Genomic DNA, 26,336 nt, shown 5'->3' on the forward strand with positions numbered 1-26,336 from the left:
AAGAATATGGCACAAACGAAATGTCATACAGAACAGAAAAGTGCTATCGCTGCGGCAGAACAACACACGATCACAATGATTGCTGGTTCAAAGACAAAGTGTGCAGACAGTGTGGAAAAGTAGGACACATAGCACGAGTCTGCAGTTCGGGAAAGAAAACCAGCAATAAGAAATCTCCAAAAGAAAAGTACAAGAAGGTACATAAGGTGACGGAGAATAGTTCAGACGAACAAAAGAGTGATACCAACTCCGAAAGCAGGGAGCTGAGTTGTCTGAAACTACATAATGTGATCAAAACGGAGGATCACCTAACCATTTGGGTCACTCTCAAGATAGCAGGAGTCCAGGTAAAAATGGAATTGGACACAGGATCAGCCCTAACAGTCATAAACCGATGGGACTACGAGCGGCTATTCTCACACATACCCTTGAGAGACACAAAAATTATTTTGAAGACGTACACGGGACAAAAAGTCTACCCCAAAGGAAAAACAAGTGTGACCGTTATATATAACGGTAAGGAAACACCAAAACTAGACCTGTATGTATTGCAAGATGGAGGACCACCATTACTGGGACGTGAATGGATCCGGAAAATACAGCTGGATTGGCATTCCATACAAGCACTGACTGTGGCTGCCAAAAAGGATGACGACGTCACACCTGGGCGACTGTCAAAGATCCTAACCGACGCGCAAGAAGTGTTCCAGCAAGGACTCGGAACACTAAAAGGCATGACAGCAACAATTAAAATCGAAGAAAACGCAAGCCCAAAATGTTTTAAGGCCAGACTTATGCGATCCGCCCAGCCGTCGAAGCAGAGCTGGAGAGTTTGGAACGTTCAGGAGTACTGTCCAAGGTAGACTGGAGCGAGTGGGCTACACCCATCGTCCCTGTGATGAAAAAGTCGTTGAGCAGCACGCCTGGGGAACCAAGGAAGGTTCGCATCTGTGGGGACTTTAAGATAACAGTGAACCCAGTCCTTCACACCATGCAATATCCACTTCCGCGGATTGAAGATATTTTCGCCTCGCTATCTGGAGGGAAATGCTTCACTAAGATTGATCTGGCCCAGGCGTATCTGCAAATGGAGGTAGAAGAAGCATCAAAAAAATACCTCACAATCAACACCCATAAAGGTCTCTACCAATACAACCGGCTGGTATTCGGGGTAGCATCAGCTCCGGCTATTTGGCAAAGGGCAATGGAACAAGTCCTGCAAGGGATCCCAGGGACCCAGTGTGTCGACCCAGCTGCCGCCCCGAGACCGGAGAGGCAGCGGACCTGCGAGGGAGCACCAGAGGCAGCAGAGCTACTTAAAGAGCAGCCCGAGGCAGCGAGGCCCAGAGCCCTGAGACCGGAGAGGCAGCGGACCTGCGAGGGATCACCAGAGGCGGCGGAGCTACTTAAACAGCAGCCCGAGGCAGCGAGGCCCAGAGCTCCGAGACCGGAGAGGCAGCGGACCTGTGAGGGAGCACCAGAGGCGGCGGAGCTACTTAAACAGCTGCCCGAGGCAGCGAGGCCCAGAGCCCCGAGACCGGAGAGGCAGCGGACCTGCGAGGGAGCACCAGAGGCGGCGGAGCTACTTAAACAGCAGCCCGAGGCAGCAAGGCCCAGAGCCCCGAGACCGGAGAGGCAGCGGCATACCAATCCAGGTTCCGGGAGAGAGGTAAAAAGTAATCCAAGTGTGACGTCAGCAGGAAGCAGGTAAGTGATTGGTTGGTGAGTATTTCTCTCTTTTTTAAACTTTAACTCTGTTTTATAGTTTCTAAGGTCTCTCTGGTGTAGCGGGGACTGTTGGTAAACTATTTAACTGTAGTGTAATTAGTGGGATTGATTGATTTAATTTAAACTCAATGAATTAAAGGGTAAGTCATGGCAAGACAGCCCGGCCCCGTGATCTGCTCCTCCTGCGAGATGTGGGAACTCAGGGACACTTCCTGTGTCCCTGACAACTACATGTGCAGGAAGTGCACCCAGCTGCAGCTACTGACAGACCGCATTGCGGCACTGGAGCTGCGATTGGATGCATACTGGAGCGCTCACGATGCTCGGGACATCGTGAATAGCACGTTTACGGAGTTGGACACACCGCAGGTAGAGGTTGGACAGGAAGAAAGGGAACGGGTGACCAACAGGCAGAGTACTAGGCGCAGGCAGGTAGTGCAGGGGTCCCCTGTGGCCATCCCCCTCTCCAACAGATATACCACTTTGAGTACTGTTGGGGGGGATGGCTTATCAGAGGAAGGCAGCAGCAGCCAACTTCCTTGCACCAGGGGTGGATCTGCTGCACAAAATGGGAGGAAAAAGAGTGGTAGAGCTATAGTAATAGGGGATTCAATTGTAAGGGGAATAGATAGGCGTTTCTGCGGCCGCAAACGAGACTCCAGGATGGTGTGTTGCCTCCCTGGTGCAAGGGTCAAGGATGTCTCCGAGCGGCTGCAGAACATCTTGGAAGGGGAGGGTGAACAGCCAGTTGTCGTGGTGCATATAGGCACCAACGATATAGGTAAAAAGCGGGATGAGGTCCTAAAAGTGGAATATAGGGAGTTAGGAGGTAAATTAAAAAACAGGACCTCAAAGGTAGTAATCTCAGGATTGCTACCAGTGCCACGTGCTAGTCAGAGTAGAAATAGAAGGATACTTCAGATGAATACGTGGCTAGAGGAATGGTGCCAGGGGGAGGGATTCAAGATCCTGGGACATTGGAACCGATTCTGGGTGAGGTGGGACCAGTTCAAACCGGATGGTCTGCACCTGGGCAGGGCTGGAACCGATGTCCTAGGGGGAGTGTTTGCTAGTGCTGTGGGGCAGGGTTTAAACTAAAATGGAAGGGGGTTGGGAACCTGAGCAGGGAGACAGAGGAAAGGGAAACAAGGATAAAAGCAAAAGATAGGAAGGAGAAAAACAAAAGTGGCAGTCAGAGAAATCAACGGTTTAAATCAAACGTGGCCACAGTAAATAATAATTCTAATAGGTCTAAGAGCATTAAAAAAGCAAGCCTGAAGGCATTGTGTCTTAATGCGAGGAGCATTTGTAATAAGGTGGATGAATTGGCTGCGCAAATAGAGGTAAACGAATATGATTTGGTTGGGATTACGGAAACGTGGCTCAAGGACGGCCAAGACTGGGAACTCAACATCCAGGGGTATTCGATATTCACGAAAGATAGATAAAAAGGAAAGGGAGGAGGGGTAGCATTACTGGTTAAAGAAGGGATTAACACAATTGTAATGAAGGATATTAGCTCTGATGAGGTGGAATCTGTATGGGTAGAATTGAGAAATACTAAGGGGAAAAAAACATTAGTGGGAGTGGTATATAGACCTCCAAACAGTAAGGCGGAGGTTGGGGATGGCATGAAAAGGGAAATTAAAGAAGCGTGCAATAAGGGCACAGCAGTCATCATGGGTGACTTTAATCTACATATAGATTGGGCTAACCAAATTAGTAACAATACTGTGGAGGAGGAATTCCTGGAGTGTTTACGGGATGGTTTCCTGGACCAATATGTCGAGGAACCGACCAGAGATCAGGCCATCTTAGACTGGGTATTATGTAACGAGAAAGGATTAATTAGCAATCTTCGGTCGGAGCGATCATAATATGATCGAATTCTTCATTAAGATGGCGAATGAAGTAGTTGACTCAGAAACTAGGGTCCTCTCTTTAAATAAAGGAAACTATGATGGCCTGAGGAGCGAGTTGGGTAGGATTGATTGGGGAATGGCACTCAAAGGGTTGATGGTGGATAGGCAATGGCAAACATTCAAAGACCGAATGGATGAACTACAGAAGTTGTTCATCCCAGTTTGGCATAAAAATAAAACAAAAAAGGTGACTCAACCGTGGCTAACAAGGGAAATTAGGGATAGCATAAGATCCAAGGAGAGGACATACAAATTGGCCAGAAAAAGCAATAATCCTGAGGATTGGGAGCAGTTTAGGATTCAACAAAGGAGGACAAAGGGATTAATTAAGAAAGGGAAAATAGAATATGAGGGTAAGCTTGCAGGGAACATAAAAACTGACTGTAAAAGCTTTTATAGATATGTAAAGAGAAAAAGATTGGTGAAGTCAAGCGTAGGTCCCTTGCAGTCAGAATCGGGGGAATTTATAATGGGGAGCAAAGAAATGGCGGACCAACTAAATACATATTTTGGTTCTGTCTTCACAAAGGAGGACACAAATAACCTCCCAGAAATACCGCGGAACATAGGGTCTGATGAAAGGGTGGAACTGAAAGAAATCAGTATTTGTAGGGAAATGGTGTTAGGAAAATTGATGGGACTGAAGGCCGATAAATCCCCAGGGCCTGATAATCTACATCCCAGGGTACTTAAGGAAGTGGCCCTACAAATAGTAGATGTATTGCTGGTCATCTTCCAGAACTCGATAGACTCTGGAACAGTACCCATGGATTGGAGGGTAGCTAATGTTACCCCACTATTCAAAAAAGGTGGCAGAGAAAAAGCGGGGAATTATAGATTGGTAAGCCTGATGTCGGTAGTGGGGAAAATGCTAGAGTCCATTATAAAAGATGTAATAGCAGAGCACTTGGAAAGCAGTGACAGGATCGGACAAAGTCAACATGGATTTACAAAAGGTAAATCATGCTTGACTAATCTACTGGAATTTTTTGAGGATGTAACTGGTAAAATAGATAAGGGGGAACCAGTGGATGTGGTGTATTTGGACTTTCAGAAGGCTTTCGATAAGGTCCTGCATAAGAGGTTAGCGTGCAAAATTAAGGCACATGGGATTGGGGGCAAGGTATTGACTTGGATAGAGAACTGGTTGGCGGACAGAAAGCAAAGAGTTGGAATAAACGGGTCGTTTTCCGAGTGGCAGGCAGTGACTAGTGGGGTACCGCAAGGATCGGTCCTAGGACCCCAGCTGTTCACAATATATATTAATGATCTGGACGAGGGAATTGGATGTAATATGTCCAAATTTGCAGACAACACAAAGCTGGGTGGGAGGGTATGCTGTGAGGAGGATGTCATGAAACTCCAGTATGATTTGGACAGGTTGGGTGATTGGGCAGAAACATGGCAAATGCACTATAATGTGGATAAATGTGAGGTTATCCACTTTGGTGGCAAAAACAGGAAGGCAGATTATTATTTGAATGGCAATAGATTGGGAGAAGGGGAAGTGCAAAGAGACCTGGGTGTTCTTGTGCACCAGTCGCTGAAGGTAAGCATGCAGGTGCAGCAGGCGGTTAAGAAGGCAAATGGTATGTTGGCCTTCGTAGCAAGAGGGTTCGAGTACAAGAACAAGGATGTCTTGCTGCAGTTGTACAGGGCCTTGGTGAGACCGCACCTTGAGTATTGTGTGCAGTTTTGGTCACCTTACCTGAGGAAGGACGTTCTTGCCATGGAGGGAGTGCAGCGAAGATTCACCAGGCTGATACCTGGGATGGCAGGAATGACGTACGAGGAGAGATTGTGTCAATTGGGCTTATACTCACTGGAGTTTAGAAGATTGAGAGGGGATCTCATCGAAACCTATAAAATTCTGTCAGGTCTGGACAGACTAGATGCAGAAAGGATGTTTCTGATGGCTGGGGAGTCCAGAACCAGGGGTCATAGTCTAAGGATAAGGGGTAAGCCATTTAGGACAGAAATGAGGAGGAATTTCTTCACCCAGGGAGTGGTGAACCTGTGGAATTCTCTGCCACAGAGGGCGGTGGAGGCCAGTTCATTAAATATATTCAAGAAAGAGTTGGATATATTTCTTGAGGCTAAAGGGATATGGGGAGAAGGCAGGGACAGGGTACTGAATTTGGATGATCAGCCATGATCTCATTGAATGGCAGAGCAGGCTCGAAGGACCGAATGGCCTACTCCTGCTCCTATCTTCTATGTTTCTATGGACGACATCCTGGTCACGGGCGAAAATGACAGTGGTCACCTCGCCAACCTGGAGCAGGTGCTCACTAGATTGAAAGAATAAGTGAGTAAGATCTCGTATTGTGGCCACGTTATCGATAAAGAGGGTTACATAAGTCCCCAGAAAAGATTGAGGCAGTAGTCAAGGCTCCAGCACCAGAAAACGTGTCACAACTGAGGTCGTTCCTCGGGCTGGTAAACTACTACCATAAGTTCTTGCCAAATTTGTCTACAACACTGCACCCGCTGAACACCCTGCTGCAAACTGGAGTGCCATGGAAGTGGAGTGACGAATGTAAATGAGCTTTCCAGAAGAGCAAAACTCTAATCACATCGAAAGAGGTATTGGTCCATTTCAACCCAGCACGACCAATTTGGTTGGCGTGTGATGCGTCACCCTCTGGCATTGGAGCGGTGCTGTCGCACAAATTCTCGGACGGCTCAGAGAGGCCAATAGCCTTTGCATCACGATCACTAACCTCAGCTGAGCGTAACTATGCCCAGATTGACAGGGAGGCCCTCAGCCTAGTGTGGGGAGTGAAAAAGTTCAATCACTATCTGCACAGGCAGAAATTCACCTTGCTGACTGACCACCAGCCTCTTGTCTCCATTTTTAATCCGAAGAAGGGCGTTCCGGTGATGACTGCGCAACGACTACAAAGATGGTCACTCTTTCTAGGGGCGCACCACTATGAGATTGAATATAAGGGCACGAAACAGCATGGAAATGTTGATGGGCTATCACGCCTGCCACTGCCTACGGCGGAGGAAACACCAGCAGTGGATCCTGTCGAAATATTTCATTCGACTATAGTTGAATACCTACCGGTAACCAACGCTCGTATAGAACAGGAGACCCGAAATGAGCCGACACTGTCTCGGGTATATGATTTGATGGTGAAGGGATGGCCAGCACATGGCGACTCACTGTTGCCAGCATTCTCGACAAGAAGAGAACAGCTGTCAGTGTGCCGGGGGACCTTGATGTGTGGATCCCGAGTGGTAATTCCACCCAAGTTAAGGGATAGAGTGCTCAGTGAGCTTCATGAGGGTCATCTGGGAGGGGTAAAAATGAAAAGCCTTGCCAGGGCTTATGTGTGGTGGCCGGGAATCGATAAACAAATCGAGGACCTGACCAAGAGCTGCTCAGGATGCCAGAAAGTCCAAAATGCACCACCACATGCCCCTCTACACCCATGGGAGTGGCCCACATCTCCATGGCAATGGGTGCATATTGATTTTGCACCTCCATTCATGGACTATATGTTTTTATTAGCCGTGGATGCGCACTCGAAATGGCCTGAGGTCATCAAAATGTCCTCCACCACCACGGAGAAAACTATTACAGTCCTACGGACCATTTTTGCCAGGAATGGCTTGCCAGAACAGATTTGCTCCGATAACGGACCACAATTTGTGTCCGAAGAGTTCCGGAGGTTTATGAAGAAGAATGGGGTAAGGCATTACACATCCGCCCCCTATCATCCAGCCACAAATGGATTGGCTGAGAGGTTCGTACAAACCTTTAAGAATGCAATAAAGGCTATGTACAATGACAACATTCCGCTGCAGCATAAGGTGGACAATTTCCTGTTCGCCTACCGGAATGCGACACATGCAGTCACCAACCAGGCCCCGGCCATGATGTTCTTTAACCGAAGGTTAAGGTCTCGCCTGGATTTGCTCAGACCAAACGTACGAAGAGATGTTGAGAGTAAGCAATTCCAGCACATCCATGAGAAGCCAACAAGGAGCTTCAATGTAGGGCAACCAGTCTTGGCCCGCGACTACCGAACAGAAAAATGGCAGCCAGGAACGATATGCACACGGCAGGGCCCACTAATGTACACACTGGACGTTGGGGAGAACATCGTGAGACGCCATGCTGACCAGATCCTAGAGTCACAGGAACAAGTCAACCCCATGTCTCGCCCATATGTACCTGGTGAGGAACCCGACGTACAGGTTGCATCTACCCCAGAAACAGTGGCATCGGAAGCTGATGACCCAACCGACGACAGGGTGCCAGAATCGCCCCCGCACCAAGAGCGAGACACTCGGGAAAGGCGTTATCCAGAAAGGATCAGGAAGCCTCCCCAAAGACTGAATATATAAATGGACTATTTTCAGCTAACGTTGTATGTTAAAATTGTTAATTGTAATTAGTTTGATATTTAATTGTTAAATGAGTGTTATGGTACTGTTAATCTAAAAGGGGAGGAATACCTTTATAAGGGGGGAACTACTTTTTACAGCTCATGTATACTGCAGTACCGGCAGTAACCACACCTGTATATAGCACTGAGTAGTAATCTGTACAGTTCAGTTCCAGAGTGAGCCATGTTGAGTAAACACCTGTTGTACCGTTCTCCTGCAGTCTGTGTCTTACTACTGACGGACACAACACCCGGCATCAGGGACAGGGGCAAACACCGGGTCAACCCGGCACCAGGGACAGGGGCAAACACCGGGCCAACCCGTCACCAGGGACAGGGCAAACACCAGGCCAACCCGGCACCAGGGACAGGGCAAACACCAGGCCAACCCGGCACCAGGGGCAGGGCAAACACCGGGCCAACCCAGCACCAGGGACAGGGCAAACACCGAGCCAACCCGGCACCAGGGACAGGGCAAACACCGGGCCAACCCGGCACCAGAGACATGGCAAACACTGGGCCAACCCGGCACCAGGGACAGGGCAAACACCGTGCCAACCCGGCACCTGGGACAGGGCAAACACCGGGCCAACCCGGCATCAGGATCAGGGGCAAACACCGGGCCAACCCGGCACCAGGGGCAAACACCGGGCCAACCCGGCACCAGGGACAGGCAAAACACCAGGCCAACCCGGCACGAGGGACAGGGCAAACACCGGGCCAACCCGGCACCAGGGACAGGGGCAAACACCGGGCCAACCCCGCATCTGGGACAGGGCAAATACCGGGCCAACCCGACATCAGGGACAGGGCAAACACCGGGCCAACCTGGCACCAGGGACAGGGCAAACACTGGGCCAACCCGGCACCAGGGACAGTCAAAACACCGGGCCAACCCGGCACCAGGGACAGGGGCAAACACCGGGCCAACCCCGCACCTGGGACAGGGCAAATACCGGGCCAACCCGACATCAGGGACAGGGCAAACACCGGACCAACCTAGCACCAGGGACAGGGCAAACACCGGGCCAACCCGGCACCAGGGACAGGGGCAAACACCGGGCCAACCCGGCACCTGGGACAGGGACAAACACCGGTTCATTCCGGCACCTGGGATAGCGGCAAACACGGTCTCAACCCAGCACCAGGAACAGGCCCAACACACCGCCAACCTGGCACCAGGGTCAGGGGAAAGACTGAGTCAACCCGGCACCAGGGTCAGGGGAAACACTGAGTCAACCCGGCACCAGGGACAGGCTTAACACTGTGCTGACCCAGCACCAGGGCTAGGGCAAACATGGCGCCAACCCGGCACCAGGGACAGGGGCAATACCGGGCCAACCTAGCACCAGGGACAAGCGAAACACGGCGCCAACCCCGCACCAGGGACGGGCAATACTGGGCCAACCCGGTACCAAGGACGGGCCAAACACCACGCCAACCCAGCACCAGGGAATAGGGGCAAACACTGGGTGAACCTGGCACCAGGGAAATGCCAAATACTAGGCCAATCTGGCATGAGCGACAGGCCGAACACCAGATCAAGCTGGCACCAGGGACAGGCCAAACACCGGGCCAGCCCGGCACCAGGGACAGGGGCTACACTGGGCCAACCTGACACCAGGGATGAGGCAAACACCGGGCCAACACGGCACCAGGGACAGGGGCAAACACCGGGTCAACCCGGCACCTGGGACAGGCCAGACACTGTGCCAACCCGGCAACAGGGAATAGGGGCAAACACTGGGCCAACCCGGCACGAGCAACAGGCCGATCACCGGGTCAAGCCAGCACCGAGGACAGGGGCAACACTGGGTCAACCCAGCACCAGGAACTGGGCAAACACTGAGTCAAACCGGCACCAGGGAGAGGCCAAACACTGGGCCAACAAGGAACAACACAAACACTGTTCCAATCCAGGACCAGGGCCAACACACCGGCAACCCAGCACCAGGGACAGGGCAACACTGGGCCAACACAGTACCATGGCCTGGCTTAAAGCCAGGCCTAACACCGGGCCAACACAGTACCATGGCCTGGCTTAACACCAGGCCTAACACCGGGCCAACCCTGCACCAGAGACAGGGCAAACACTGGTCCATCCTGGCACCAGGGACAGGACAAACACCGGGTCAACCAGGGTCGGAGCAAACACCGGGCCAACCCTGCACCAGGGACAGGGGCAATACTAGGCCAATCTGGCATCAGGACAGGCCAAACACTGGGCTAACACAACACCATGGCCAGGTCAACCATCAGGCCAACCCGGCACCAGAACAGGCCAAACACTGTGCCAACACAGCACCATGGCCAGGCCAACCACTGGGTCAACCTGGCACCAGAACAGGCCAAGCACTCTGCCAACCCGGCACCAGGGACTAGGCAAACACCAGGCCAACCTGGCACCAGGGACAGTGGCAAACACCGGGCAAACCCACCACCAGAAACAAGGCCAACACACTGCCAACCTGACACCAGGAAAGGGGCAACACTGGGCCAACCCGGCACCAGGAACAGGGGCAACACTGGGCCAACCCGGCACCAGGGACAGGGGCAACACTGGGCCAACAAGGGACAGCACAAACACCATCCCAACCCATCACCAGGAACAGGGCAAACACTGGGCCAACACAGTACCACGGCCTGGCTAAACACCAGGCCTAACACCGGGTCAACCTGGCACCAGGGACATGCCAAACACTGGGCCAACCCGGCATGAGCAACCGGCCAAACACCGGATCAAGCCGGCACCAGGGACAGGGCAAACACTGTCCCAACCCAGGACCAGGGCCAACACACTGCTTCACTTCCTCTCGGGGTGGTGTCTGGGATGCAAAGCGCAGTAGTGCCGTTAAAGGGGAGGGCCGCTGCACCGTTTGATGGCCTCCACTAGCCCACCAGGGCGGCATGATGCCGTGGCTGCAGCCCGGCACCAAGACGTTGTACCGGATGGTGCTTTGGCAGCCATGGACTGTAGTGATCAATAACATGTCATTCTATAGTGGACACTAGGTGGAGCCGGAGAGCTGTATATAGCTGTATGTATAAGACTACACTACCCAGCTGTATGATATTAAGACTACATTACTCATGAGGCACTAGGCTACCCACAAGGCAACAGTCAAGATGGAAGCCTCCACAAGATGCTGTGCAAGTCCACATATGCTCAATAAAAGTAACTAGCAGAAGCTAGCTGTGTTCATAATTAGAATGTCTATTTATTAATGAACATAACATGGTACCAGGGTGGTGAAGATCTGCTGAAAATTGTGAAAAGTGACATGGAGAATTTGAAGCCACCAGAGCGTTTGAATCTCACAGAAAAAATCGACTACAACTGGCAGACTTTTAAACAGCAATTCGAACTCTACATTGCAGCCATCGGATTCGGTACGAAGCCAGACGCAAGGAAGATAGCGTTGCTGCTTACGGTTGCAGGCCCACAGGTGATAGAGGTATTTAATACATTTGTATTTATACCAGTGGAGAACAGAGAAAAATTAGAAGATGTGCTAAAAAAATTTGATGCACATTGCTCTCCCAAAAAGAATGAGACCAATGAAAGATACATCTTCCGTTCTCGGACACAGCAACAAAATGAGACTTTTGTTAGCTTTATAACTGATCTGAAACTGAAAGCACAGACATGTAATTTCTCTGAGCTGAAATCATCCATGATTCGTGACCAGATTGTGTTTGGTATTCATGATAAAAAAGTCAGGGAACGTCTGTTGAGAGAAACCGAACTAAATTTGGAAAACGCAGTGAAAATATGCCAAGCCAGCGAGCTAGCTCGAAAGCACGCGGAGACTTTCAGTGAAATCAATAATGATGCAATTGTAATGAGTGAAAATGGTGCTGTGTCCTACAAGGGGAAGAAACGTGGGCAGAACAGAAATGAAAAGCAATCGGAGGATGAAATTTTTAATTGTAAACGCTGTGGTTACAAACATCAGTTAAGACAATGGCCAGCGTTTGGAAAAATGTGCACAAAGTGTAATGGAAAGAATCACTTTGCCAAACAATGCTTTTCAAAAGTAAAAACAACGAAAGGGCAACGAGTTAATGTGATAGAGGACACTGATTTAAGTGAGACATTTTTTGTAGGAATGGTGTCATGTGACGATATCAAAAAAGATACAGAAAATGTGCAGCCCTCAGAAATGGACAATGCTGAACATAAAGTCAATGCAGTAAAAGTGGACAAATGGATGATCCCACTGCAGATAAAAGGAGCATTAGTTACATTGAAACTGGACACTGGGGCAAAAGCAAACTTAATCAGTATGAGTGACATAAAAAATATGAAAGAAAAGCCCAAAATACAGAAAATGTCAGTACTACTGAAGAGCTATAATGGACAGAAAATAGATAGCTTAGGTGTATGCAGACTTAAAGTGACAGTCAAAGACAAAGTGCATCATCTCATGTTTTCTGTTGTGGCTGAAAGACTTGATTCGATACTAGGTGACAAAGCTTGTGAAGACTTAGAACTGGTCAAGAGAGTCTACCGTATAAACTGTGCCATAAGCAGACCAGATGACTCAGGTGATGAAGCAGAGAGCCCATCAAGGATGAAAAGGCCAAAGGGTATCCATGTCTTCAAAAAGCCTAGTTTCTCCAAGAAGAAAGAAAAAGACTTTAAGGTCAAAGAGAAGCCAAAGGAAGAAAAGCACAAAGAAGAAAAACACAAGTAGAAAAAGTCCAAAGATATAACCGCAGCAGATGTTGTTAAGCAGTGGAAAGAGAAAAAGAAAAAGAAGAAGCCTGCACCAGAGCAGGAAGCAGTTCCGGTGGATACTCCTTCTTCCCTCAGGCCAATCTTTGGTGTTCCATTAGCTGAGGCTGCTGAGAGGACTATGCTGTATGATGGGATCCAGCTGCCAGCAGTTTTTCGAGAGTGCATTGACTACATTGAGAGTTATGGCATGAAGAGTGAAGGAAACACTGAAACCCTCTCCAAGCAAAGATCGCAAGGAGACCTCGATCTATACAAGAGCAGATTGATGACAATGCCGCAACTACATCTTGTCATTCACCGCCAGAACAATCTCATGAAGACACATCAGACTTACCCGTGTTGAGAAGATCCACACGTGAAGTAAAAGAGCCTGATAGACTTAATCTTTGAGTACAATGTAAAGCTTTGAAAATGTGTTGACTGTTTTGAAAATGTTTATGTTTATAGAGCACTAACAAAAGTGTTACTGATATTATCTTTATTGTTTTCTTGAAAGTTGATTGATATTGATTTTGTCAAACCTCAAAGAAAGGGGGATGTAGTGATCAATAACATGTCATTCTATAGTGGACACTAGGTGGAGCCGGAGAGCTGTATATGGCTGTATGTATAAGACTACACTACCCAGCTGTATGATATTAAGACTACATTACCCATGAGGCACTAGGCTACCCACAAGGCAACAGTCAAGATGGAAGCCTCTACAAGATGCTGTACAAGTCCACATGTGCTCAATAAAAGTAACTAGCAAAAGCTAGCTGTGTTCATAATAAGAATGTCTAGTTATTAATGAACATAACATGGACGACGCCAAGGGCCAGCAAGAGCGGTGGTGTGCAGGCCGGTTCGCAAACCACATCGCTGACATTGCCCGCGGTAGCCACACGGGGCAAAGCCGAATTTCTGCTGCGGCGCCCTAAAGGGTCACGTCGCTCGGCGATGATATAATTGCCAGCGGCCCTGGGCCGCTGCTAGCGAGGGCGCGGCACTATCAGCTAGCGCCTCAGTAGTGTCCCCGCCGACTTTCTTGGCAGGCATTATTAGCGCCCCCGCATGGGCGATAAGCCATTTGCGACCCATTACCGGCCCCGGGAGGCACTAATGGCGGGCGCACAAGAGGCGAATTTCGCCCCCACTGTGTTTCTAACAGATTTTGCCAGTGTATTTGCAGCCGGCTGGCAAAATTGCTCTCAACCACTAAAAGTTGAGGCTGGAAATGGACTTGTTGCATGATAACATGATGACAACTGATAGTATGTGTAAAGGCTGCATCAATTTACAAAGTAAAGATGTAGTATGGGGAATTCCTGCAGTCCAATTGCAAAGTAAAGACAGTCTTACAGAAAGGCTCGTAAAGGTGGTGTTTTGCAAGCTAGGGGGCAGTGTTAGCACTCTAGTTCAATTGCTCACTAGCTCTGCATGACTGTTTCTAACAGATTTTGCCAGTGTATTTGCAGTCTGCTGACAAAATTGCTCTCAACCACTAAAAGTGGAGGCTGCAAATGGACTTGTAGCACGATAATAAGATGAAGCAGAAAATGAGCGTGTATGTCAGATGTCAGGTCGAGAATACATCTGAGAATCAGGCTAAATATAGAAAGTTCAGAGGAGAAGTGAAAAAGACAATAAGAGGGACAAAGAGAGGAAATGACAATAGAATGGCAGCTAACATAAAGGGTAATCCTAAAGTCTTCTATAGGCATATAAGTAGTAAACGGAGTAAGAGGAGGGGTGGGGCCTAAAAGGAGATCTACGCATGGAGGCAGAGGGTATGGCTGAGGTGCTAAATGAGTACTTTCTGTCTTCACCAAAGAAGAAGATGCTGCCATAGATATAGTGAAGGAGGAGGTAGAGGAGATACTGGATCAGATAAAAATTGAAAAGAGGAGGTACGAGAAAGGCTGGCTGTACCATAGCAGATTTTTCACCAGGACCAGATGGGATGCATCCTTGGACGCTGAGTGAAGTGAAGGAAGAAATCGCGGAGGTACTGGCCACAATCTTCCAATCCTCCTTAGAAACGGAGTTGGTGCCAGAGGACTGGAGAATTGCAAATGTTACACCCTTGTTCAAATAAGGGTGTAAAGAGAAACCCAGCAACTACAGGCCAGTCAGTTTAAACTCGGTAGTGCGGATGCTTTTAGCAACAATAATCAGGGACAAAAATAACAGTCACTTGGACAAGTGTGGATTAATTAAGGAAATCCAGCACTGACTTGTTAAAGGCAAATCATGTTTAACCAACTTGGTCGAGTTTTTTGATGAGGTAACAGAGAGGGTTGATCAGGACAATGCGGTTGACGTGGTGTATATGGATTACCAAAAGGTGTTTGACACAGTGCCACATAATAGGCTTGCCTGCAAAGTTGAAGCCCATGGAATAAAAGGGGCAGTGGCAGCACGGATACAAAATTGGCTAAGTGACAGGGAACAGAGAGTAGTGTTGAACGTTTGTCTTTCGGACTGGAGGAAGGTGGTGTTCTCCAGGGGTCGGTTCTAGGACCACTGCTTTTCTTGATATATATTAATGACTTGGATGTGGGTGTACAGGGCACAATTTCAAAATTTGCAAATGACACAAAACTTGGAAGTATAGTGAACAGTGAGGAGGAGAGTGATAGACTTCAAGAGGACATAGACAGGCTGGTGGAATGGGCAGACACGTGGCAGATGAAATGTAACACAGGAAAGTGTGAATTGATACATTTTGGTAGAAAGAATGAAGAGAGGAAACATAAACTAAAGGGTACAACCCTAAAGGGGGTGCATGAACAGAGAGACCTAGGGGTATACCTGCACAAATCATTGAAGGTGGCAGGGCAGGTTGAGAAAGCAGTTAAAAAAAGCTTACAGGAGCCTGGGATTCATGAACAGGGGTATAGAGTACAAAAGCGTGGAAATTATGATGAACCTTTATAAAACGCTGGTTCGGCCTCAACTGGAGTATTGTGTCCAACTCTGGGCACCGCACTTTAGGAAGGATGTGAAGGCCTTCGAGAGGGTGCATAAAAGATGTATGAGAATGATTCCAGGGATGAGGGATTTCAGTTATGTGGATAGACTGGCGAAGCTGGGGTTGTTCTCCTTAGAGCCGAGAAGATTGAGAGGAGATATCATAGAGCTGTTGAAAATCATGAGGGGTCTGGACAGAGTAGATAGAGAGAATCTGTTCCCATTGGCAGAAGGGTCGAGAACCAGAGGACACAGATTTAAGGTGATTGGCAGAAAAACCAAAGACGACATGAGGAGAAACTCTTTTACTCAGCGAGTGGTTAGGATCTGGAATGCAATGCCTGAAAGGGTGGGGGAGGCAGACTCAATCACAGCTTTCAAAAGGGAGTTGGATAAGTACCTGAAGGAAAATAAATTGCAGGGCTACAGGGAAAGGGTGGGGGAGTGGGACTAGCTGAAGTGCTCTTCCAGAAAGCCAGCACAGGCTCGACGGTCCAAATGGCCTTCTTCCGTGCAGTAACCATTCTATGATTCTGTCAACTGATAGTATGTGTAATGTCTGCATCAATTTACAAAGTAAAGATTACTTGATGGGATGGCTTGAAAGAGAAAGGTGGAGGAATGAGCATTGCACACAGCAGGTGTAGGGCTTAAACAAGACAATGCTGGCAAACAGAGTGCTGCAGAAGTAGTAACCCATCGCACAGCAGTGAAAAAACTGAATGATTTCTCTGTCAGTTGTCAGGTGAGCTTTTGCAAAGTACAGTATTTGTTTGTGCAATTCTGAAAAGTTGTGTCTAAAGCAAAAGAAATGATATGCTTGCAAAGAGAAGAAATTTGTGTTATCTTTGCAGGGCATTGTGAGGTTGCGGGTGAAACTGCGTGTCACAAAGGATGATCAGGAGTGCATTTGAAGCAAATGTGAGCAGTATATGTGAAGTTTAGGAGTAAATTGCTGTTCAGAAGCAATGGAGGAAGGCTGAGTGTGACTTTTGGTAGGATGAAATGATGGCTCCTTGTCATATGTGAATGGCTGCAGTCAATTTGGGAGGTAAAGATGACCTTAAGTGAGAGAGAAATGTAGCATCTGGGGATCGTTTGCAAGGCAGAATTCTATAGACTCTGGAAAAGTTCCCATGGATTGGAGGGTTGCTAATGTTACCCCACTATTCAAAAAAGGTGGTAGAGTGAAAACGGGTAATTATAGACCAGTAAGCCTGACATCGGTAGTGGGGAAAATGCTAGAGTCCATTATAAAAGATGTAATAGCAGAGCACTTGGAAAACAGTGACAGGATCGGACAAAATCAACATGGATTTACAAAAGGTAAATCGTGCTTGACTAATCTACTGGAATTTTTTGAGGATGTAACTGGTAGAATAGATAAGGGAGAACCAGTGGATGTGGTGTATTTGGACTTTCAGAAGGCTTTCGATAAGGTCCCGCATAAGAGATTAGCGTGTAAAGTTAAGGCACATGGGATTGGGGGCAAGGTACTGACTTGGATAAAGAACTGGTTGGCAGACAGGAAGCAAAGAGTTGGAATAAACGGGTCTTTTTCCGAGTGGCAGGCAGTGACTAGTGGGGTACCGCAGGGATTGGTCCCAGGACCCCAGCTTTTCACAATATATATTAATGATCTAGACGAGGGAACTAGATGTAATAGCTCCAAGTTTGCAGATGACACAAAGCTGGGTGGGCGTGTGTGCTGTGAGGAGGATGCTGAGAAACTGCAGTATGATTTGGACAGGGTGGGTGATTGGGCAGATGCATGGCAGATGCAGTATAATGTGGATAAATGCGAGGTTATCCACTTTGGTGGCAAAAACAGGAAGGCAGATTATTATCTGAACAGCAATAGTTTGGGAGAAGGGGAAGTGCAACGAGACCTGGGTGTCCTTGTGTACCAGTCGCTGAAGGTAAGTATGTAGGTGCAGCAGGCGGTTAAGAAGGCAAATGGTATGTTGGCCTTCGTAGCGAGAGGGTTCAAGTACAGGAACAGGGATGCCTTGCTGCAGTTGTACAGGGCCTTGGTGAGACCACACCTTGAGTATTGTGTGCAGCTTTGGTCGCCTTATTTGAGGAAGGATGTTCTTGCCATGGAGGGAGTGCAGCGAAGATTCACCAGACTGATACCTGGGTTGGCAGGAATGACGTATGAGGAGAGATTGGGTCAATTGGGCTTATACTCGCTGGAGTTTAGAAGAATGAGAGGGGATCTCATTGAAACTTATAAAATTCTAACAGGACTAGACAGACTAGATGCAGGAACGATGTTCCCGATGGTGGAGGAGTCCAGAACCAGGGGTCACAGTCTAAGGATAAGGGGTAAGCCATTTAGGACAGAGATGAGGAGGAATTTCTTCACCCAGAGAGTGGTGAACCTGTGGAATTCTCTACCACAGAAGGCAGTTGAGGCCAATTCATTAAATATATATATAAAGCGGTATGTCTCTCTGTCTGTCTCTCTGTCTGTCTCTCTGTCTTTCTGTCTGTCCGGCTATACAATCAAAGGTTATAGAGCATACCTACACGTATGTTATATCGAAAGAAACTTTATCGTTAGGGGACTCTTGTAGGCATATTTACTTTTTCGTCAGACAAAAATTGTTTGGACAGCATACAAAAACGTTCAAAAATCCTCAAAAATCCACTCATTAGCGGTTGACCAATCCTACCTCTCATTAGCGTTGAGTGACGTGCTGCTTGACCAATCCTACAGTTCACTCACCTGATGGTTGACCAATCAGTGCGTCACGGGCGGGTCCTAATCCTCCAGTCTCCCTAAACTTCGCCGCCATTTTTTCCATCCCCACAGGGACAGCAGCAGCAAAAGAAACCCCCACATTGCGGCTCCCAATCCCACTCCCGCCCCGCCGGAGCGGCAGGTAAGTTGGGCTCACTCGGGCCGTGCCTCGCAACCGCTCGGCCCGACACACACAACGGTCGGGGGAGCGGCAGCGGCCGGCCGTCAGCCGCGCGATCTGCGGGGGAGCTCAGCTCAGGTCAGTCTCGGCCCGACAGACCAGCCGCGCCTCAAGCGCTAGGCCCCGCACGGCCGCTATCACAACGGCACCGGGCCTCAGGCGCTAGGCAGGGAGAGGGGAGGGGAGGGAGGGAGAGGACAGCACAGGGAGAGGGGAAGAGGGAGAGAGAGGGGGTACAGACAGGGGCAGGGAGACCGCGCGGCCCAAAATTGCCCTGGCAATGCCGGGCACCCCCAGCTAGTTAAATATATTCAAGAGAGAGTTAGATATATTTCTTAAGGCTAAAAGGATCAACGGATATGGGGAGAAGGCAGGGACAAGGTACTGAGTTTGGATGATCAGCCACGATCTCATTGAATGGCGGAGCAGGCTCGAGGGGCCGAATGGCCTACTCCTGCTCCTATCTTCTATGTTTCTATGAATATTAGCTTGACCCAGGTGAGCAGAGTGGCACAGCGGAAGTGTGCTAGGCCCATTACCCAGAGGTCAATGGATTGAAACCATTCCCTGCTAGTGTCAAGGTTCACTTTTTCAGAACTCATTCAATTGCTATCCACAATCAACGCAGCGAGGCTGAGAGACACTGAATAAAGAGTGAAGTAATGGCAATGAGTAGTATGGGAAATTCCTGCAGTCCAATTGCAAAGTAAAGACAGTCTTACAGAAAGCCTGGTAAAGGAGGTGTTTTGCAAGCTAGGGGGCAGTATTGCCACTCTCATTCAATTGCTCGCAAGCTCTGCATGACTGTGTTTCTAACAGATTTTGACAGTGTATTTGCAGTCTGCTGACAAAATTGCTCTCAACCACTAAAAGTGGAGGCTGGAAACAGACTTGTAGCACGATAATATGATGAAGCAGAAAATGAGCGCGTGTGTCAGATGTCAGGTCGAGAATACATCTGAGAATCAGGCTAAATATAGAAAGTTCAGAGGAGAAGTGAAAAAGACAATAAGAGGGGCAAAGAGGTTATGAGAATAGAATGGCAGCTAACTTAAAGGGTAATCGAAAAGTCTTCTAAAGGCATATAAGTAGTAAACGGAGTAAGAGGAGGGGTGGGGCCAAACAGGAGACCTACGCATGGAGGCAGAGGATATGGCTGAGGTGCTAAATGAGTACTGTAAGTTTAGGATCACAGGTCACACACAGATTACCCAAAGGGTCTTAGGAGTTGCAATGCTTTTAATTAAAGAGACTGGCCTAGAAATTCAGTGCCCTTAGCGCCGATTTTGCGGCGCTAGAGGGCCTAGCGCTGCAATTGGCGCCGGCGCCGAAATTGCCTGGGGCCCTTCCGCCGCGGTAGACCAGTAGCGCTGCGCCGGCACCGATGACGTCATCGGTGTGCGCAGCGTCCCGGTTGCCATGCCGATGGGCCCCAGTGCCGAAATTCAGTTGCGGCCGCCTCGCCCGTGGCAGCCGCAACTAAGACTCTGGCAACAGAGTCTTACATGACTTTGCGCCGGCGCATTAAAGGCACCGCGGCGGCCGGCCGCTTTCCCGCCGGCCGCCTGGCCGCAGCTCCCTCCCCGGACTTCCCCCCCCGCCCCCCCCCCCCCGGAACAGAAGCAAGCCCGGCACTTGTCCGAGGTGCCGGGCTCATTTTTAAAAAGATTTTCGCGGGCCGCGGCCGGGTGCAGGCAGCTCCTCCTTAAGGGAAGGAGGAGGCCTGCACTTCCCGAACCTGCCGCACCGCAGCGGGCGCCGCAGCGCCGGAATAGCGCCGATATTCAGCGCGTAGCGCCAGTTTTCAGGCGCAAACAGCTCTCAGCAGTGCCGGCAGCCGTTTGGGCGCAGAATTGGTGAATTTTGGGCCCGACCAGCGCGACTTAGCTCCGGCACTAACTTCCGGCGCTAAAGCCCTGGCTGCGCCAAAACTCAATTTCTAGGCCATACAGTTTTAAAGCATAATCAGATATTACATCTGGTTTGAGCTGAGTAATGTAGACATACAACCCGTGACAGTAGAGAGCAATCTACGACTCCGGAATCGGAATGCCACAACTGGACAGACAGTTGGTTAGATGCTCGATGAGACAGCGTGGAGGTCTCGGGTCAGCAGGCCTCTGAAGCCAGTAACAGCAGTCACTTCCGTTGATTCATCCCCTGAGCTGTTGGAGGTGTTAGGCATAAGCCAGCATTGATCCACCTCAGAGGCTAAATTTAGTCAAGGTGTTAGGCCTGAGCCAGCATTGATTTCCACCTCGAAGAAGCCTTCACCCCTCACTGTCTGATTTCCTCTCTCGGTGGTCTATATTTACAGTTATTTCAGTTGGCTGGTGAATACCTGGTGTCAATCATTTGTACCCCGTCCTATTGTCCAATTACAAGGGAGAGGCTACCTTTGACAGCCCTCTCTCTGCCTCATGAGGTCATTTTCCTCCTTATCTTTGTTCTAAAGGTCTTGTTGCCCTCTTTGTAGACAGCTTGTTTATCCTACAGCTCCTTGCTACATCCCGTATCAGGCCTAGTTATGCCCACTCGAAGGCCTGTTTTTTGTGTTCTGACCTTGTAATTCAACTCTCTGTACAGCTATTTTTCTGACGTGACTGGAATCTTTCTGTGTCATCAACTTAGGCAAGCTGCTGATCTAGGGAACACGTAATAAACTATTATTTCTTTCAATCCACAATTTCTTACATCACCCCACCTTGAGAAGGAAATATCCTTATTGACTTCTCACAATCGACTCTTGACTAATCTAGCTAGTTATTATTGCTCTCTCAACTTGGGCATTAGTTAGTAGGGAGTCTCAAAAATGAAGATTTCCCCCTTCCTTACAGTCCATTCCTTTGAGGGGGAGGAGCAACCTCTGACCCCTTACTCAAATTCAATTCACTGTTCCGGTGTTCCAATTCTGCCCCGCCTGGGGGATTCCTCTGTTTCTTCTATCATTCCTGATGTTACCCCGCCTGGGATCGCCTCTACATTGCTTCGGATCTTCTCTTTCGGTGTGCTCAATTAATTTGTTGGTGCAGGTTAGTCATAGGCATGAGTACCCAATTGGCTTATGTATCAGAGTCTTACTACACAGGTTACATATATCAAATATACACTATCATTACAAGTTGGAGAACTACCAGAGCGTGTGAAATAATACGAACCTAAGGATGTGCTGATGTATTCAGCCCAATATCACACCAGTGTGAGTTGTCCTCTATGCTGTCAATTTCAATATCCATTCTCAAGTTGTCTTGCTCCAAAACATAAAAATGCTTTAGGGAGGAGTTCAGTCGCATCATGAGCTCACTGAAATCTTTAGACAACAGGGGAATGTAGTATCGAATTGTGCCACATAATTGTGCAGCTCAAACTCAAGTATCTCATTTACTGTCAGTTTCACTTGAGCATTGGTTTTGATATTGAATAAAACATGTTGGTTGATGGGACAGGTCCTGTCAGACCCATAAAGCATGGTAGTTGTGGTAGTAGTGACACAGGAGGCACCACCAAAACCACCTCATACTGGATTCGCACTGGTTTTTTCCACGCTCTGTTATCGACAAAACACAATTATTACAGTCACAGTTAAATTCAGTCTTACAATCATTTCAAGCGACATTACAGTTTAACATCTAATCAACAAATCATGGACTTAAAATATTCTCAAAATCTCTCTTACTTGTATCCATCTTGTGGATAATTCTTACGAAACATGATTTCTCCTTAGCCCTCAATTGTCCCAATCCAAATTCCATGTAACTCTCCACTTCAATTTCAATTCCTCTAACAGTGTTTAACTCTATTCTGATTGTTTCATTAATTAGATAGTTTCTCGATGTGTCAATGCTTTAAAAGCTGTCTCGCTCTCCTGAGCAACATTAACTATTTCATGTCTTGCTGTTGTCAAGTAACTGAGCATGTCTGAAACCCATTCTTCAGTGCAGATTCACCACGCATTTGCAGATGGTAATTGCTTCATATGTAACAAATCACATTTGCACACTTATAGTGGTATCTCCAGATTATGCCACATGTGCCATCTGATACAAGCCTTTCTCGGGCTTTCAGGTGATCTTATCAAAAGATTGTCTGGAGGTCTTTGTTCATCTTCCACCACACGGTTCTGATGGCTTGGATAGTGGCCAGACTATCAAATTCAGTTTTTTTTTAAGTTCATTATAGGCAGGGACACAAATGTCTCCAAGAGAAATCTATCAATTTACTATTCTTAACTACACATTCCTGACTTTCCCTAGAAAGTTTGGAAAATTCCCAATTGGTGGTGTAATTTATCTCACACCCTCAATCACTTCCTCTCTCCATTTTACACATCCCATTAATTACCATTCATATCTCATTCATGAGCCCTGGAGGAACTTTACTGTCCAGTACAATATTTAAGATTGAATACACAGATCAAACATTCTCACTTGGTCCTAGTTATTAACACTTTTTATTTATCATTATTTTAGAGGATCTTTTATTTTCCCAAAAGTAACCCAATATATAGTGCCTGAGTCCATTTTGTTATTACAAAATTATCCCAAAATCCAAACAGCAGTATTGTTGAACTGACAGATTTTGTCAATGTTCAATTTCATTTCTATCAATTTATCTTCCATTTCCAATTTCAGAAACAAGTGATTCCCAGGCTAGGTGGCTTACACAGTGTTTTAACATTAGAGACAGAAGTGCTGCAATTAGTTTACAAGGTAACTTCCATATAACAAAAGAAAGAAGAGAATCCATTGTGACTCTGCTTAAGAGTCCAAGGGGTTAATTTATCAAATCATAATTTTCCTTCTGTCACTGTGGGGAAATATTAATTTAAAATTAAGAAACTTAATAAAATTTAATAATATCCAATATCTTTAAATTTCATACTAAAGTTGTTGCTTGGTGAATTTAAACAGCTGTCAGTGGGAAGGGCTAATTCCTTTGCAGGTTTTTAAGAAGGTGGAGCGAAACATTGTCAGGCGCATGCAATTGTGTCACTTCACGTAAATTTAAAAAAACTTTCCCAATCGAAAAAGACAGTTGTGTTTTCAAACTTTAACTAAACACGAACAGAACAGATAAAACAAAACAAAATAGCACATTCTTGCAGAAAACAATAAATTACATCATATTTCTTATTGTCCTTTCTTCAGATGCCTTTCCAAAATACTGTAAAAACTTTGAATATAATTGGAGAAAAATTAGTTTTTCACATTTAAACAAATCAAATCAAACTGCTTTGGAAAATTTCACCATAGCAACCGCGGCTCCAAGGTTAGACTGAAACTTAATATTTTGTTAAACAAACTTTTTGTTGTTCTCAGTTTTTACACACCAGCTTAACTTAAATTGTAGTTCAAAGCTTTTTTTTCAATTCTGTGTGCACAATCTTATTTGCACATTCTTAAAACTTCCAAAATCCAAGATAAGACAAAAGTTTTAAACGCTTTTAACACAGAGAAGTGGGTGGAGCTAAAACAAACATAACAGAATCTTTCATTTAAAGACAGACTTTTCAGACAAAAGGAATACTGTAACTTCTTAAACATTTATAGTCAGAAAAACTTCCATACTTTAAGACACACTTTCACACAAACTGAAATTCCAGCTTTCCTTAATGTTCCTTTCACTCAGCAATTCTTGCGTTTTATTTGTCCCGGCACAGACATTAATAACTTCCATGCCAGTAAAACTTTAAATTTCTCTTTTTTTTCCTCTTTGTAAATCGCCATCTCAGCAGCTTTTCATGGCTTTCCAAATGATTGCTTTTTCCCTTTCTTTGCTGAGTTTTCAGATTGGTTAGCCTGCAATTTAGATTCTTTTCCTCTCTATCTTCCCCTCTCTCTCCTGCACTTTATGCTCACCTCCTTCAGGCTATCTATCAACTGTTCCCGGTGATATGACAATGCCATTGTATTTTTGGTTTTACCTTTCAACACGCTCTTTCCCGCTCCCTTCTTTCAGAGAGAAAAAAAACTATACTCAGTCTAAGCAACGATCACGTGCATGTGACCGAGTCCCTCTGGTCCCCCCGACCAGAACCTTACAACTCCCAACTCTGTGATCCCACTTCTGACACCACTGTAAGATTAGGATCACAGGTCACACACAGATTACCCAAAGGGTCTTAGGAGTTGCAAGGCTTATCATTAAAGAGCTACAGTTTTAAAGCATAATCAGATATTACATATAGTTTAAGCTAATAATAGACATACAATCCGTGACAGTAGAGAGCAATCTACGACTCCTGAATCAAAATGCCATGACCGGACGGACGGTTGGTTAGATGTCTGATGAGACAGCATGGAGGTCTCGGGTCAGCGGGTCTCTGAAGCTAGTAACAGCAGTCACTTCTGTTGATTCGTCCCCCAAGCTGTTGGAGGTGTTAGGCATAAGCCAGTATTGATCCACCTCAGAGGCTAAATTTAGTCAAGGTGTTAGGCCTGAGCCAGCATTGATTTCCACCTCAAAGAAGCCTTCATCCCTCGCTGTCTGATTCCCTCTCTCAGCCTTCTATACTTATAGTTATTTTTTTGGGCTGTAATCTATCTAATGTCAATCATCTATAATCCAAGTGTGGTGAGGGAAGACATTTCTCACTGCCCCTTTCTGCATGGCTAACGAGGCCTTTCTCTTATCTTTCTGAGGAATGTTTTGTTATGTTTCTTTAAGGACATTTTATGGCTTCGTGGCTCCTTATTGTCTAACTACGATATTATCATCCTGTGTTTTCTTGCATTTTACGATCCTCTTATCATTTCCATTTGTCTTTTGGTGTTTGTTATTTGACCTTGCTGACACTTCAACCATTTGTTCCTGACTGTATTTTAATTTCTATTCGAAGAGTCAAACTTCATCTATGAATCTAATAGCTACTTACAATTTGCAGCAAATGTGAGCGGTATATTTGAAGTTGAGTGAGTAAATTGCTGTTCCTTGCATTTTTAATGGCTGCAGTCAATTTGGGTGGTAAAGATAAACTTAAGTGAGAGAAAAATGTGGCATCTGGGGATGGTTTGCAAGGCAGATCCAGTGGAATATTAGCTTGCTACAGATGAGCAGAATGGCACAGCGGAAGCATGCTGGACCCATTACCCAGAGGTCAATGGATCAAAACCATTCTTTGCTAGTGTCAAGGTCCACTTTTTCAGAACTCATTCAATTGCTGTCCACAATCAACGCAGCGAGGCTGAGAGACACTGAGCAATGAGTAGTATGGGCAATTCCTGCAGCGCAATTGCAAAGTAAAGACAGTCTTACAGAAAGGCTGGTAAAGGGGGTGTTTTGCAAGCTAGGGAGCAGTGTTGGCACTCTCGTTCAATTGCTCACAAGCTTCTGCATGACCGTGTTTCTAACAGATTTTGCCAGTGTATTTGCAGTCTGCTGACAAAATTGCTCTCAACCACTAAAAGTGGAAGCTGGAAATGGACTTGTAGCACGATAATATGATGAAGCAGAAAATGAGTGCGTATGTTAGATGTCAGGTCGTGAATACATCTGAGAATCAGGCTAAATATAGAAAGTTCAGAGGAGAAGTGAAAAAGACAATAAGACGGACAAAGAGAGGTTATGAGAATAGAATGGCAGCTAACGTAAAGGGTAATCGAAAAGTCTTCTAAAGGCATATAAGTAGTAAACGGAGTAAGAGGAGGGGTGGGGCCTAAAAGGAGAC

This window comes from Somniosus microcephalus, chromosome 5 (assembly GCF_052327205.1).
Source record: "Somniosus microcephalus isolate GS21.2 chromosome 5, FLI_Smic_1.0, whole genome shotgun sequence".
Classification (NCBI taxonomy): domain Eukaryota; kingdom Metazoa; phylum Chordata; class Chondrichthyes; order Squaliformes; family Somniosidae; genus Somniosus; species Somniosus microcephalus.